At 43.2% G+C, this 14,936-nt stretch overlaps 1 long non-coding RNA gene across 2 annotated transcripts in view; it reads right to left on the bottom strand.

Moving 5' to 3' along the window:
• Positions 1–3,078: 3,078 nt before the first annotated feature.
• The window catches only part of LOC123522156, an 18,023-nt gene continuing 6,165 nt past the window's right edge, over positions 3,079–14,936 (bottom strand). The window contains exon 4 of one of the 2 annotated variants that reach the window (XR_006680447.1): positions 3,079–3,391. This is a non-coding gene — a long non-coding RNA (uncharacterized LOC123522156). Of the gene's footprint in view, positions 3,392–5,420; positions 5,876–14,936 lie in introns of those variants that run through there. The other variant, XR_006680446.1, reaches the window with a different exon arrangement.

Here is a 14,936-nt window from a genome sequence, read left to right as displayed (position 1 = left end):
CCCATCTGAGTCATTACGGTTGATTCTTCTTGCAGAAGGCAGCTGCTCCCAAGTCATATTTTGAATGTTTTCTGACCTGAAAGGCTCAACTTCTGGCACTATTCCCAACAATGTTCTGTTTCTTGTCATGAAGTTTTCAGTATCTGAAAATATTTTAATCCTGCTTCTAAGGTTTTCAGTGGTTAAGTCCTCAGAAGTGTACAGCCTGTTCCTTCTACAGTCTCTGTCCTAGGAAGGGAAGCTCTGCTGAAACCTGGTCACGTTGGGTGACCCTGCTGGTATTTGACATACCAGTGAGATAACTTTCAATCGCAGAGCAACACTCACGTCACACGGTATGACAAACTGACAGACAAGTGTGACATGAGGCATTAGAGAGATGTAAAACACAGCAACAAGACAGTATCTCACTCAAGGTTGATATCACAGCTAACAAAACCCTAAAACAAGAAAGCCTGGTATTGTAAAGGAAAGACTAACATGGTACAACTATTTGGAAATTTGTGTGGCACCTCCTTAAACATCTGGAAATAAAAATCTCATATGACCCATCAGTCTCTCTTCTTAGATATCCTAAATAAATGAGAGTAATAGCATAAATAAATATGTGCACATCCTTGTTCCCTGAAGTACTCATTACAATAGCAAAACGAAGGATGCAATTTTAATGGAAGAATGGATACACAGACTATGGTGTATACGCATATTGAAATGTCATGCAATATGAAGAAAAATGACGAATTTGTGAACTACCTCACACCACGAATGAATCTGTAGCTCATTTTTCTGTGTGTAATTAGTCAATCACACAAAGGCAAATCTCGTACAAGACCATTTCTGTAAAATGTCAAGGGAAGGTGTTTACATTAAAGAAGGGTAAGCAGGAATAAGAGTAGAAAAGAGAATAACTTCCTAGTATAACCTAGGTGACAAGGAAAGCAATATGCAGTAAGAAGGTTAGCCCAAAACGAGGGAGCCGAGAAAGAGCTGACCAATGCGTAGCTATGCATTGACAGAGAGGAGGTTGAGGGGTGTGGGAAGCCGAGTCTGAGGGAGTCTCCAGACTGATGAATACAGGAGGACTCCACAGACGCCACTTCTCCTTGTGCACTTCCCTGTGCTGCAAACACGCCCAGGAAGCGCGCAGCATGCCCCGGGGCAAAGTTATGAAAGCTTCTCAGACATAACCGAACACTTTGAGCATCTCAGTTGCTTAGTCTGGGGACCCAGGATCATAGGCCCCTGCTAAGGTATATTATTAGTCTATTTAACAACAAGTATCGGTATTCTTTTAGGCACTCACTTGAATCAACTTCACCCTCTACATTTTGTTTGCATTCTGGGAGCCCTAGTCAGTAATCAGGCGATGAATACATGACAGTCCGGCTGGTTTCACTCTTTTCTTGCAAATGCTTCTAAAGAGTGTTTGTTGGTTGCTTGCAGCCATCAGGCCAGGCCCCAACTCGTGGTGACTTGTGTGCAACTGGATTGTACCTTTGTGATCCACAGGATTGTCATGGTTAATGTTAGATATCACCAGACCTTTCTTCCACATCTGCCATGGCCTGGCAGCTCTGCAGGAAGCTGTTCAGCATCATAATTGCATGTACGTCTTCAGACAGAAGGACACACGCTCTACATGAGAAACATGGGTTCAATCAACACACTTGGGTCTTCCACATAGAAGGGCAAATTCTGCCACGCAGCCTTGGTTGTCCTTTTGGTGGCCTTTAACCCAAACCAAACTCACTACCTTCTAGTCAATGCAGACTGCTAGTGACCCTGTAGGACAGGGTAGAACTGCACCTGGGGCTTCTGAGACTGTGGCTCTACAGGAGTAGAGAGCCCTGTCTTTCTCCTGGGGAGCTGCTGCTGGTGCCAGGACCTGAGGACCTGGAACAGGTGTACGTGGCCTAGTCTCTACTCTTGGGACTAGCGCACTGGGAAACGGGGCCCTAGTGTTGAGAGGAACGCGTCATGGGCCGTGAGAGGATTGATAAGCGTCTGAGACACAGATTTCTTCAGGACACGGGCTCTTCATGTGTACTCTGAATAAACTGATACGTTGTCTGCGACAGCTGCCTGCTTCTCACACATAGTGTAAGAAGGATGCTTATGTCTAACAAGAGAAACGTCCGCCTTTGTGGACCATTCTCTCTTTTTTTTTTTTGTCTTTAAAAGAGACATTTATTTTATCTTAGACAAGGTGTGTTAGTTTACAGACTTAGGCATGGATGTGAAAGGGTTTCAGTTGATCATCTGTAGTGGATGGGACTGGTCTCTTTCCCACATCTGCGTGCACTCTTTGGAGAGTCCGTGAGCGTTGGCATCCACGTTCCACGTAGTCCATAGATAAGGTTACCAGGGCAGGGACTCTGGGTTCCAAGAACCTGCTTGGCTCCCATCTGTTGTTCCCTATGCGCGGCCTCTCTCTTTAAGTCTTGTAGAAGAGCGCTGGGATCCAGCCAGGGCTGCCTGGGGGGGGCTGTTTGACTCAGATGCTTCCTGCAATCTCCAACTCCAGAGGCCACATTACCATAGCAAAGCCCTCACCAACCTAACCCCTGATGATCTGTTCTGGTTTTGTTTTTTAACTTTCTTTTTTCTGAAGGAGTGATTAACACCACTGTTTACTCTCAAGTTTACTCGCCTGACAGGCTCTACCTTGGAAGTGTTTCCCTTGAAGGCTCAGGACATTCAAGTTCAGCTCGTTGCCCATTTTATTGTATGGACTAACAAGGGCATTCACGTTCAGCGCATTGCCCATTTTATTGTATGGACTAACAAGGGCATTCAAGTTCAGCGCGTTGCCCATTCTATTGTAGGGACTAACAAGTGGCTTGAAAGCCACATTACTATAGAGACATTGTTGTGGAATAAACTGGCCCAGCTCTTCTCCCGAGCTGAGACCTCAGGGTGCCGCCATCATCATTTGTCTGCCTTAACTGCACACGCTACTCCTAAGGACTGTTCAGGTGTGGGGCTGGGTCCTACACTGGTGGTTTTGAACTAATGACCTTGAGGTGCACAGTCCAACTCAAAACCAGTCCACCCCCTGGGATCCTTGAGCCATATTAAGACAGTTCAGAATTTTTATTGAAAGTGTTATGTTGTTGTTATTGCGGTTATTTCTAAGATAGGTAATTTTTTGTTCATTGTATAATTGCACCTTTTTGTGCTATCCTGACGGACTCTTCCCAGATGCAGCTAGAGAAAAGCGGGAGCAAAAGGAGATGTGGGTCGCCGGCTGAATTGGTAGACACTGGCTTCTCTCCATTTACAGTCCGCATCATGTTTTAATCGTGTCAACAGTTGTCGGAAGGCTCTTAACCAGGGAATTCGACAGCAATAGCCATGCAGCAGCTCTTCATGTTCTCCACTATATCATTCGCTTACAGGCAAAGAAAAATGAGAACAAAAAATGAAGCATGAAAGGCACATTGTCCCAAATATACTTCATATTTTTGATCAAATTCTCCATTCCAACGTTTGGAATTCACAGTGTATTCACCTGCATGAAGTAGAGGAAAACCCATTCTTGAAAATATGTATTTTGTTGAGCGATTTCTATCCTATTTAAATGTTGTGCACCAGAGATATTTCCATTCTACTTATATCTTATGCATTAGCAGAACCTGAACACTAAAGAAATTCCTGGTGACACGGGGCTTAAACAGAAGGTTGCTAACCCAAAGGTTGGTGGTTCGAACCTACCAGGAACTCTGTGGGAGAAAAATGTAGCAGGCTGCTGCCACAAGACCTCCCAGCTTTGGTGCCTGTGGGGCAGTTGTGCTCTGTCTCTGCCCGTGGCTCTGTGTTCATGTCGGTTTGACAGCAGGGAGGTTGGTTGCAGCACACTGTGCTGCTTTCAAAGGCTCTTTAAGTCTCAGCTTTATTTGTATCAGGTTGTTGGAAAAACACTGCCAGACACAGAAGCTGGAATAACAAATTAAATCTAAAGAATGTTCAAGCTCTCCTGTCCTCTTTGAGACGTGTTTCCTCAGAAAACCTGCCCAGATCACCATCGGTGGGATTGTATCGGAGTCTGTCTGCTAACGTCTACAAACGATCCTTCATCAATTTAATCAGATAACTAAATTCTCTCTTTCTAGTTGATAAATAGCAGAATCCGGTTCTGTTTTCCTGTCTCTCTTTTAAAGGTTTTGCAGTGTTTCAGACTTTTTGTCCACATTATGCACAGCTCTTAAAGTCTTTTAAAGTGTTCCTAAGGTTTTGGACTTTTTGTCCATGTGATAAGTAGCTTCTGAATTCTGTCTAGGAATTTTTCTATTATGATGTTGTGCCTTTCTGAATTTCTATAATCAACATACTTCAAATTGCCTCAGAACACTTAGAGCAAAAGTAATTATGAGATTCTCTTCCGAATTCAACCCTGTCGGTCTGTCACTGTATCTCAAGCATCCAGAAGCAACTTAGTATTGTGTGAAACAAGGAAGCACGTCAGCGTTGTTTTTGTTTGTTTGCCTCAGGGTTGTAGGGGCCTGTTGTTTGCTTTGATCAATGAGTAATATAATGGATGGAAATTACATGGATGGTTATTTTATCAATATTTTTCAATCTAAGAAGGAAAAAGGTAGCAAATTGGAAAGATTTCGTAGGCTGAGCGGCACAGTGGCTCATCAGAATCCCAGCCTGGAATTGTTGTCATCTATTGTCAAAGCGTTTAGTAACCAGCTCACCAGGGTGGAGACAAAGCCTCTAATTGCCTTCCGTGTCCAAATAGATGTGGACATTCTGAGGGAGACTAGGGCATTTAATTAGCTGCCTCTGAAAATCCAAGCTGGTTTCCTACAGCAGCATGTCTCAGACAAGATGCCAGGATCAAAGGCACGTAGCAATGTCTTCATGATACATGACCGTGAACGGCGCCAGCAACCATGACGGCTTCCTAACGGTAAGTACCTGCGTACACAGCAGTAACGGCAGGCCAAGCATTGAGCGCGATGTTTGTTTCTATACTGCATTTCTAGCAATTACGTTTCAGAGCAGTCTTTTGCCTTTTCTTCCTAAAAACCGAACAAAACCCCTCACTGGCATCAGGCCAACTCTGACTCACAGTGATTCCCTAGGATGGAGTGGGACTGACTGCGTGCGGTTTTGAGGCAGTCAATTACAGGAAAACAATGCCTCGTTTTTCTCCTTTAGCGACTGGTGGCTTCAAACTACTGACCTTGTAGCTAGCAGCCCAGGGGAAGGTAACATTCTGGATGTCTCAGAGAGGTTTCTGCCATAATGCGGTGATTGTGGAAGAGTTTCTTTGTCCTTTTCAGTGAGAAACAATTGGAAGTAATTACCAACTTAGTGCACAGATATTGAGCCACATCAGAGGAGCGAAGATCTTTTGTGAATGCAAACATCTTGGGCCTTCCGAATGCTCCAGACAACCAGAGCCGTATATATTGGGCCTCCTGGCATTACAAGCAATAACTCAGTTGATCCTGACTCAAAGGGACCGTACCTACAGCTGAGCAAAACACTGCCCAGTCCTTTTGTCCTACGGTTCAACCCACTGTGATAGACAGTCTGTCAATCCACAAAATGAAGGATGTTCCTCATCTTACGTTTTAAATGTATCTTTCTCTTTTATTTTTTACTTTTTATTGTGAATTGGCCCTTAGTCACCACTCGTATCTTAAAATGAACTCTCTCTTGTGGTTCTGTTATCAGCCAAACAACAGACGACAAGGCTATAAAGGGAACAATATTATCAGGAGCACACACATCCTATAATAATCAATCACTTCATATGAAAAGGGAAGCTTTATCCAAGGACAGAGGTTTTCTTCTCTTTGTCTGAGCCTCTTCTGCACCAAGCATGAGGTCATTCTCGGGACTGGGTCCTCGTCAATGATGCCTGCAGCAGAGGAGAGAAACCTCACTGTTCCTGCTTCTAAAGAGGACAGCCCCCAACCAGATGGATGGACCTAGGGGCTGCCACAATTAGTCAAGCACAGCGGCAGGCAGTGTGTCATTGTGTTATGCACAGGGTCGCTATGGGTCAGCATCTCCTTGACAGCACCTCAGAACAATAAAAGGCATTCTGACTATATTTTTTCCAACACAAGTTCATCCATTTTTCCCCCCCTGGCAGTCCATGGTAAAGTCAATATTCTTCACGAACACCATAATTCAGAGACATCAATCCATGTGAGGTCTTCTTTATTTTATGCATGCACAGAACACTATATTAGGTGGTCCCCTCCAAAAAAAAACACAGATTTTTTTTTAAATCTGTAAATTAAATTTTTTTACAAAACAAACTTATCACCTCCAAAGTACTCTCCATTACACTGAATACGTTTGTCAAATCTGTGGTTCCATTTTCTAAAACATTTTTCAAACTGAACTGTTTAGATAGTTGACAGTACCTCCTTGGTTTTTTTTTCTTCTATGTCATCAAATTGCTGTCCTTTCATGTCCTTGTTCATTTATGGGGGGAAAAAATAAGTCACTTGGAGCAAGGTCAGGTGAGTGAGGTGTGTGGAGCAAGAGAGCCAGGCTGTTTTTAGCCAAAACACTAGCATGAGATGGCTGTGTGAGCAAGTGCATTGTCATGTTGGCCAAATCAGTCCCCTGTCTGCCACAAATCAGGACTTTATTGTCTCACACAGTTATGCAATCTTTTCAGAACTTCTAAATAAAAAGTTTGATTAACAGTCTGACCTGGTGGAATGAACTCCACATGCACTATCCCCCTAACCAAAAACAAATGAGAGTTGGCCTTGATCTTTGATTTCACTTGATGAGCTTTGGGGGTGTGAGGTGAAGATGGCGTCTTCCAATGACTTGACTGATGTTTACTTTAGGGGTCGTAAGAATAGCACCATGTCTCAGCCCCAGTAGTTCATTGTCGGTCTTTGCGTACAAGTGCATGAATTTTGTCAACATTTTCATCTGTTTGGGAAGTTGACGCATGTCCAGATTGAGGTTTCTCATCAATTCACATTTCACCTTTTTTGAAACACGGAAACCACTCATACACTTGTTTTTCCCATAGCACTGTCCCTGTAAGCTGTGTTCAACATTGTTTCTGTGCCATTTTCTTGAGCAGGAAAGTAAATTCCACAGCCACACACTCTTTTCTTAAATTGGCCATCACAAAAAACAAAGTTCAAGCAAAACTTCATTCACAAAAAAATTCACTGTGACCCGAGAGAACCTTCCCAGGAGATGCCACTGGGTGCACTAACTCAGAGATTGTTGCTGGATGCTTGCCTCACAGGAAAAAATGTATACATCTGAAAGGTCTGCCCGAAGCTTTTTAATGTTTTTTTGGGGGGTACCCACTCATAATACTATTATTTCTTTCTTTCCACATGACCAAATCATTCCACTTTTATAGCTACTATAAGTGTTTTATAAACAGTAAAAATATTGTATTAAAAGAATTTTGAGAGTTTGAACATGGCTTCCATGAGTACATTCTACTGGTGTGGATTTACCATGCTGTAGAAATATTATGCACAAAATTTATTTGACTTATGAAGAAGTAAGTTTTTTGGATTTAACAGGCTGTAATTCATTGAGTCCACAGACAGGATCCCTTTTGGTAATATACAATTTTTTTTCTATCTTTTTTTTTTAAGATGAAATCCAATCTATCTAATTATTTTATTGCATTATTTTCACTTTTTTGTTGTTGATGTGTTGTTCTCAACTCCCTTTATATGAATCTCTACTTTGGAATACACCATAATAAACTGCAAACACCTGGGTAAATGTGTGACAATGATAATGAAAACAAAAATTAACACCATTTGTTGCTTATTATGTCCCGGACACTATTCCAATTACTTACGCTTTATCCATAACTCACTTAATCCTATGATAATTCTTTGAAGTAAATCAATAGTTATCTCACATCTATATTTTAGTACACAATCATTCACCCATTGCTTCGTTAATGCACTAAACTTTAACAGCTGTATAAATACAAGGAGCCCAATTATTTTGATAAGGATTGTCCTTCACCTAAATGTACCACAGTCACAATACATCAGCCTACATATGGTTTTATTTAAATTTTTATAGGGGATTCAACTTTTTAAATGTTAGCAAAAATCAGATATTAAATGTTTGGTTTCTAAAATTGATCTTTTGAATATATGGCAAGTCTGTTTTGGGGGGGTGGTATTTCTATTATAAACCTGGTCAGTTTATTAGAGAACCATTCACAATCACAATGAAAAACTTCCTTCAACATCCTCTTTCACCTATATCTTCAGGATAAGAAAATGCCAATGAAACAAACAAACAAAACAACAACAAAAACAGAACATTTAAGCTAGTACCGTTACCAGGGCTTCAGGTGACTTGTTTGGTTCTGTAGGTCAAGTTAAGGAAAGAGTAAGAATAAAATTCATCATTGCAACTTCACTTGTGGGACCTGTCAAGAACTTGGAGATATGTCAACCTTGGGGGGTTGGGCGGTTGTCAGCTCGGTCATGGGTTTCTCAAAAGGCAAGTGGCGGGGCAAGGAGACCTGTCTTTGGTAGGATACTGGACTATCTTCGCATGTATTTGGCTTCTGGGATTGGCGCAGTCAAGAGTATTGAGAACCCAATAACTCAGATCACCGCCATCAAACCAGCCCCAGCTCAGAGTAGCCCTGCAGCAGAAAGTCGTCCTGGCCCTGTGGTTTCTGAGACTATCACCTGCCCGGGGAGGAGGGCTCCTCCTCTTTCCGCCACAGCACAGCGGGTGGGGGTGGTTTCAACCTGCTGACCAAGAGGTTAGCAGCCAAGCATGTAATCCACTGACTCTCCCTTGCTGCTATTGAATCCACTGGCTGAGCGGAAGGGGGTGGGGGGGTGGGTCTTGAAGGGTGGCTCCTATACGAGGCATTTCAAGAAAGAAGAGATGTGTGAATATTGACTGGGACCGAGAGAAACAGAGAGGGATAAAAACACTTTACATAGTGGTTCTTTAAGATGGTTCCTAAATATAGCTATTTATGAGGATCACTCGGGAGGTTTTACAATAATACCTCTGCTTGTCTTTCATTACCTTTTGGTTTCTGACATGAATACCTAGAATCAGTTCTAAATAGTCTAGTGAAATGATCACACTGTTCAGCTAAAGCTAAAAACAGCTTTGGGATCACTGACACATAGTGATATGATGGTGTGTCCTAGAATAGAAGGAACGCCTTTGTTCTGACTCGATTTGGCATTTCTTATCAGTGCACTTCATTTAGTTTTGCAGTTTTATTTCTGGGAAGGAAATATAGAGATAATGAGTGTATGTTTAATTCAAGGTAACCAAAATGTAGGCAGCTGTTGACTTTGGATTCCCACTATACCACTTTCCCTTAGTTGGGGGACAGAGCACCTTATGACACCTTATAAATACCACATGTTTGAACTCCAAAATTGTCCGCCTGCCTATGATCCATGAAATCGGACATAATAATCAATTCCCAGAAATAATGAAATTGCTACCACCTGATTGTGCCAGGACCGAGTGGCAAAACATTGGTTTTCTTATGCCCACAGTCAGAGGTGCCTGGCCTGTTATGTGCGTCTGTAAACAACATACCCTCTCCCTCATGGGGAGCCCGAGAAGAGGAGGCTGGAGGAAAAGAGACAAAGCCTGATCCAGAAGCGACAAGCTGTCTGAGCGGTGCATCTGGTACTTCCTGGCTTTCCGTGCTGCAGGTACACAACCTTGCTGTCCAGCGTGTGCAATGGGGATTTTATAAAAACTGTGCTTCTTGGGGATTTCCTCGGCTGATTTGTGGGAAACAGAATCCTGCATAGCTTAAAATCAGGAAAGGTGTGTTCCAGGGCTGTGTCCTCTTACCATACATAGTTGGTATGCCGAACAAATTATACAAATTAGATTATATGAAGAAGAATGTGGTATCTTCTTCAGGATTGAAACAAAGCTTATTAACAACCTGCAATATGCAGATGACAGAACCGTGCTTGTTGAAAGTGGAGAAAACTTGAAACAGGTGATAACAAAGATCAAGAATTGCAGCATTCAGTATGGAACACTACTCAATAAAGAGAAAACCAGACCATTCAACACCGAACCAATATGTAAAGCATGACGATAAGCAGAGAAAAAGTTGAAGCTGTCAAAGACTTTACCTCACTTAGATCCACAATCAATACTCATAGAAATAGCAGTCAATCAAATGATCCATTGGACTGGGTAAATCTGTGGCACAAGACCTCATTAAAGTGTTGAAAAGCAAGGGGGTTACTTGAGGGAAAGGTGAACCTGACCCGAGCCATGGTGTTTTCAATGGCCTCTCCTGAGTGGCTGCCATACAAGCATTGATGAGGTTCCCCAGACAGGTGGAGAGCCCTGTAACAGGGATGAGGGACAATGGTGGGAAAATCAAGTCAGAAGAGGGAAAAGGGAGCGAAAACGTCTGGGGGAGCAAAAATGCATAACTGATGGTAGGCAAAGCACTGAAAATGCTTTTGGGGGCCCTCGGAGGGGCAGTGTCCCTGGTGGTATGCATCGAATGGGCCACATTGACCCAGGCTTCTGGGTGCATCCTGGGGACCAAGGATGGGTGCCATGAAAAAATGTGGCATTGAGTCTGTATATTCAAGGCACACAGCATGTTGAGAGGATGCATCAGTGAGAAGTGAGACAAAAATCCACTGGGTGAACTGGACTCTACTCAGACACACTTGTAACCTGAGGGCTTAAGATGGAAAATACATGGTGTCCTGGGAAGTAGAAGGCAGCTGTGCTGGGTTAGGCAGGGTTCTCTAGAGAAACAAAACCAGGGCACTTAGGAATATACAGTGAGAAGGGATATAACAGATAATTAGTCTACACACAGTACAGAGGGTTGAGTTCAACTCACTTCTGTGGCCCAGTTAATATACTGAGAATCCTTCAACTCACATGGGCTGCTGGGTCCCAAGGTCAAGGAAGCAGACAGTGGAGCCCTCCCTTTAGCAAGGTAAGTAGTCTGGGTAAAGGCAGCAAACAGCAGGGTGAGTCATCAACAGTTAGCAATGCAGGTCTGGATGGGATATTTAACTCAAGCAATGCAAGGCTACAGGATCCCCCAGCCTTAAGCTAACGTGATGTATGCACCAGCAGTATGGTGAAGCAGGTCTCAAAGGAGCCTTAAGCTCCAGCGACATGATCCACGGATTGACTTGGTCCACAGTTAGTATAGCTCACAGGCTGAGGCGGAGAACTAGCTAAAGCAGCAGCACACTCTGATTACCAGAGAGCAAGCGAGAATGGGGTGGACTTTGCAGAACCATTTATCTGTTTGCCCTCCAATCAAACTGCAACCTGATTAATCCCACATGTTCCTGTTGACCAGGTTGGCACCATAAACCTAACTATTACATGCATCAAGATTGTGGAACTGTTGGTAGGCAGACAACCATAGTCTTGCTACATCAATGCCTTATATGCTGCATTAAGATATGTATTATTCCAGCAAGCATGTGATTGACATTCTCAGTGATTATTATTGGAAATATTCCCTGACAATTTTTGTGAAAATATCATACAGCCACAAAAGGATTGATTTTGTATAAGTCAATAATTCAGGTACTGTGATATGTTAGCCTACATTGGTCCCATATTCCTCTCTCAAAAGAGCTTTAAAAAATTAGTACTAGGGGCAACATTATGGGAGATCATTATGCCCTGGGAGAGGATCAATAAAATTCTCTACCATAAATTAACAAGGAGGTTTTGAAAGGGAGCCAAAAGCAGATAAGATAAAACAAACAAACATAGATCCAGGAGTGGATTTGGGGCTCACACTAAACCCTAGCTCCAACTTAAGAACAATTAGTCCTTACATCATGGCTCTGCTCAGGATACTCACCCTCAGGAAGGTAGCACAGAAGATATGGGTGCTATAGCAAAATGTGGTGAAGAAATTAGATGTGCCTGGCTGTCAGATAAAATAGCATCTGGGGTCTTAAAGGCTGGTCTCCAAACAAGCATCTCTTTAAGTGAGATGTCCACTAAGTCCACATGGAAGAAGCACACCATCATCAGTCACCAAAGGATTGTAAATAATATAATCCTAAATTGAAAGAGGGATTAGTATTGGAACCTAAATTGTGAGAATTTGGTTTGCAGAAGGCTAAGGATGACAGTGGGAGCCCAAGGTACATTTGTGGGAACTATATAGGAAACCAGCCTCTGGTGATCCCTCTATCCATAATAGAGGGATTGGAGGAAAGTAATTCATAAACACAGTGCTTTGGAGAAATGACTTTTAGAAGATCAAAAGGATAAATAGGACTTGAATGGTTCAAACCTTGTCAGCTGATCCCCCACCCCAACCCCTTCGATGCACAGTGGGCCTGATCTGGTTTTCGACATTTTTGTGTATTTGTTTTCCTTGTTTTGTTATTTGATTATATTGAGGTTTATCTCAGGTGTGTTATGTCATTGGGCATCACCCTCTTGAATCTGTGTTATATGTTTCTCAGTGTATGAAACCCAGGATTACATAACCTATAGGGACAGCAAGAAGAATAAGGGTTTCTGGTGGTGTGCGGGGTGGTGGTACAGTGGTGGTGGTGGAAGGGCTAGTGGTAAAAAAGAGTCAAAGTCAAGGAGTCCAAGAAGGATAAGGTTGTTTGGAAACTGATAATCCTAGCAATTGTACAATACTGCTTGACATGATTGAAATATGAAATGGTATGCTATCAGTATTAACTCCCAATAAGACGTTTTTTTAAAAAGAGAGAAGTAAATAAAATTGGACATTGAATAAGGAACACCAAAAGAGAATCCATGAGTTTGAATGATGGTGCTGGTAAAGAACACTGAAAGTACCATGGACTGCCAAAGAACCCACAAATTTTCTTGGAAGAAGTCGTGTCCGAATTCTCCTCAGAAGCAAGGATGGGGATACTTCAGCTCACGTACTGTGGACATGTGGTCAGGAAAGACCAGTCCCTGGAGAAGGACATCATGCTTGGTCACAACTAGGGACAGCATAAAAGAGGAAGGTCTTCAGTAAGATGGATTGCCACAGTGATTGCAAAAATAGGTTCCCACAGAGGAGTGATTGTGATATTGGCCCCTGACTGAGCCGGACTTAGTTCTGTTGTGAACAGAGTTGCTATGAATTGGAACTGGCTCAATGGCACCTGACAACCCCAAAAGCAACATCGGGCAGGTGGGTCTTTCCTCTGAGCCAAGGTTGGCTGGTTATGACACCCAGCTTTAGGCTGAGTCAGGGTTTTATAGAGAGGCCTCCGAAGGCGCTCCAGCTGACACCGGAAAAGAAAACGCAAACCCACTGCCAGCAAGTGCATTAGCACGCCAGTGCTCCTTGTCAGGTGTCATGCGGTCGGTTCAAATTCCCAGTGACCCAAGTGCAACAGAGCACGCTTCACACTTTCCAAGTTCCAATTATTAATGCACGTGTGCGGCGGTTCCTCTCATTTTGAGGCAAGCCCTGTCAGCAAGTGAAGGTCCTGACGGGCTTATTCCCGAAGGCTTTACTCCACCCGTGTCCTTATTGTTGGCCTTCCTTTGAGAAGGCAGGTCTTTCTCCGTTATGTTTTGACTGTTTTCTGATCTGCGGGGGCTTGTCTTCTGTCACTATCCTGCAGAGATCTAGTTTAAAAGAAGTTTTTATATTTACATTTGGAGACATAAAATTAACTATGATATGACTAGCGACATAATTTTGGAAGATTATTCTGTAGTGGCTAGATGTTTGAGGGAAAGTCCGAAATTAGCCTGCAGATTATAAAGCTAGTACTTATGGTGCCTTTAATAATTTATTGTCAATGCAAACTAATATTTAATTGGCAACGTAGAAAGCTTTTCAAGAGCTACTTGAGTAGACAGATGATAAAGGTTTGTCTTGGAGGATTTTTATGGTAGTATAAGGGAACTCCTTTCACCTGCCTATTCTAGGCAGTTCAAGTTCGCAGATATTTACTGAGTGTCCATGAAGGGAAACGAGTACAGAATATGGAAAATCCACAGTATCATAATTTGGCAAACATGCTATGAATTGTATTTTAACTACATTGTGGTATACAATAAGCCAAAACATATTCCCCTTGAAAGGCAGAAAGGAGGCTAATAGAATAATGTGAAGGAGAGAGATGGTGAAGCAGAGATTGGAACAAATCAATCACGAACCAATACGTTGAGCAAGCAGAAACTGAAAGAGAGAAAGAGTGTTCCCCAGAACCTTCAGAGAGAGCACGGTTCTGCTGTCAACCTGAAGTCAGTCTTCCGGTCTCTAGATCTATGCGCGAATGGATTATTCTGAAAAGCTACTTACTTTTGGTAGTTAGTTATGCAGACCCAGGACAGTCACCCAGGTGGGGAAGGACGCAGACAAGTCCTGTCTCTGCAGGACCTTCTGCTTTTGCTCTTCTTCAGGAGCGAGGCAATAGGGCAGAGCGACTGGAGGGGCAGGGTGGCCTTCCATGATAACCCACCTTGCACACAGGAATGGGGCGAAGGGTCAGGTGAGAGGAGCTGCAGCTCTTCTTCTTCGCTCCCTAAACTCTGGGCAGACAGCTGAGCAGAGGGTGCACTGACGGGGTGGGAGGAGTGACACTTCAGCTCCCATGGGAAGACCAGTAGGGAAACATACTTAACCTTGTGGATACCTCTTTGTGATTTGCTGGTCATGGAGTTGTGCGATTTTTTTCTGTCTCCCCTTGGGGTGCTTGGTCAAGTGAGGGTGAGGGTGGTGGTGTCGTGTAGACTTGGGCTTAAACTCGGTAGGACATTGCCAGGAAAGAATGGAGGGGAAGACCAAAGAGTTCAATGTATTTGCCAGACCTGGACTGAGGGTGGGGAGTGGGCGCTATGACAGAAAGGAGCTGGAAAATGAAGACCACTGTGATGGGAGTGTAAAGGAATGCCCATGGCTCCGGAAGTGTAAGCTGTTTACCTGAGTTCGTGTAGGCTGACCACCAAGTTCAGGTCAAGGT

Source organism: Echinops telfairi, unplaced genomic scaffold, assembly GCF_000313985.2.
Source record: "Echinops telfairi isolate 266 unplaced genomic scaffold, ASM31398v2 ScPeMD7_2573;HRSCAF=3158, whole genome shotgun sequence".
NCBI lineage: Eukaryota > Metazoa > Chordata > Mammalia > Afrosoricida > Tenrecidae > Echinops > Echinops telfairi.
Note: the sequence above shows the minus strand (reverse complement) of the source record. Positions and strands in the feature narration are given on the sequence as shown.